The 2220-nt window shown below is 52.4% G+C and overlaps 1 protein-coding gene across 1 annotated transcript in view; it reads right to left on the reverse strand.

Moving 5' to 3' along the window:
* Positions 1-2220, reverse strand: part of TCF7 (transcription factor 7 (T-cell specific, HMG-box)) — an 82328-nt gene that overhangs the window by 11835 nt on the left and 68273 nt on the right. The window lies entirely within an intron of this gene.

Genomic DNA, 2220 nt, shown 5'->3' on the forward strand with positions numbered 1-2220 from the left:
AGCTGCCCCGGTTTCTCTAAGGGCGGCTCCGGAGGGCGGCAGCATCCAGCACTCATCCTGCAAAGCTGCATATGGATGCTGAGCTCCTGGTCTGTGCTTGCAAGGAGGCAGGGATATCTGTACTGCTGCAGGGAAATGTGGGCTGGGGGCTTCCCATAACCTCTGCTTTTTCTGCATCATCTCTGCCCTGTGTTTTTTTGGGGTGTTTTTGGTCTGTTTAAGGGCGTTTTCTCGCCCTTGGTGGAGTTTGGGCTTTCTGGAAGGAGGGCTCGGGTCGGGGTGGGCTGGATGGGTGCTCGCTGTGCGGCTCCCAGGGGGAAGAAGAAAGTGTCTGCAAGGGAAATGACGGAGCCTTAGATCAAAGGGCAGAGCCCTAGAGTGGATGGACGGACATCTGAAGACTTACGTGTGCTTTGCTTCAGGTCTCTAATGAGCTCGTTAGGCATGTAAGATCAAAACAGTTGAGAAAGCCACTAGAAAAGACCCGGAGTGTATCCCGTGCTTCTGGGGCACTGCTACACCTATGCAACCTCGTTTAACACGGTGCTGCTGAAGGGATTAACATAGCTAAGAGAAAATGATTTTTTTAAAGAGTAATCTTTAAACGTTCCATGGAGTAGCCTGGAGGCTTCCCAAGTGCTGGCCCTACCACCGTGAGCCGCAAAGCAGCTTTGTCCCTCCGGCCAGCCCAGGAGCTGCCTCCACTTCTCCCCAGGGAGCGGGGAGTGCTGGGAGCCCTGGCCATGCCAGCGTGGCCGGTCCACCACAGCCCCCTCCAAAAAGAGGCACTATTTTAGATGTAGAGTCAAGTTGGCTCTCTCTAAAAAACAAACGCGTTTTTTTTCTCTGCTTATGCCTCGGGGATCGGTTTGGCATCGATTGCTGCGGCAATGTACATTGCTACAGCCAGAACTGGGGAAGGCCAAGGTGGGAGCTTCCCTTCTTTTCCTTGTATGCAGGGAAAGCTCTTCTGGCTATGGGAACACATGATCCCAACACTCAGCATGTTTCAGGGCCCTCTGCACTAATTAATTTTTACTGCTGAGAACCACCGCTATTTGCTGTGTGGCTCAGCTGCTCCACTCAGCAGCCACTGCCTGGTTTGGGGGATTTTTTTTTTCTTTTTTTCAATCTGGAAAGGGTTTTTTTTTTCCCAACCTTGGTTGGGAAACAGGCTCGCCAAAGAGCTGTGTTGAGCTCGCGAGCTCACAGAGCGAGCAGTGCTGTTGTCTGCGTTTGCTCAAATTGCATTTGAATACTTTGAAGGTGGTGTGCTTGATTTGGTCAGGGTCCTCAAATAATGATCAGTCAGGGTGGGATCAACGTCCCTGAGGGACAGACAGAAGCTCGGTGACTGTCATCCTGCAAGCGCCGCTTATGTGCCCTACAATACATGGGGCTGCTGCTTGGGATGCAACCCCACGGAGAGTCCGAAATTGGACCTGAACAGCCTGCGAGACCGAGGTTTGCACTACAACTCATACAAAGCAGCTCACACTTTCCTATTTTGCCTTTTTAAAAATTATTTCCTATTATTATTATGCTCCTGTAAGCGCGGCTTGGGCAGACACCCTACACTAGTTTTAAACCTGCAGAACAGAGGCGTCAGCCCGCAATCTGGCAAATCCCCCCAAATCTGCAGTGTGTGCTGGGGCTCAGCATCATGTGCCCAGGGCTACGGAGCCCACCGTACCCAGCCCCATGATTTAAAGGTGATAAACGAGATGCTACCACAAAGCGAATGGAGCTGAGCAGGCTGTGGGTGCCCGTTCAGCCTCCCTGGCCATCCCAGCCCGAGTTTCTCCTCCCACATCTCTGCCCCACGCTCTGATCCCACTGGGCCGATGTCTCAGGGGCTGCTCGAGATGCACAAAGCAGTAGGCTTCCATAAAATTGTATTTCCAAAGATCATCCACATCATTTAAAAGTTCCTCTTCCTTTCTACTTGTATTTACTTGGACAATAAGCGGACAAACAGCTGTGGTAGCTGGGGAGCTATAACATTCATGCTATAGATAGGCAACGAGCCAAGCGGATGCTCAAAATACTCCTGAAATGTGAATTTCTATGGCTATTGTGCCGTCAGGAACGGCATTACCAGGGGCAGGCGGGTTGTTTGGCAAATACCAGTTGTCAGCCCCCCCCTCCTCCCCCCCCGCCCCGGGTCATTTCTGGCCATGCCATGGGGAGGGGGGCCGAGCCGCGGCAGCCCATCACGTA

The sequence above is a fragment of the Pygoscelis adeliae genome, unplaced genomic scaffold (genome assembly GCF_000699105.1).
Source record: "Pygoscelis adeliae isolate BGI_AS28 unplaced genomic scaffold, ASM69910v1 Scaffold34, whole genome shotgun sequence".
NCBI lineage: Eukaryota > Metazoa > Chordata > Aves > Sphenisciformes > Spheniscidae > Pygoscelis > Pygoscelis adeliae.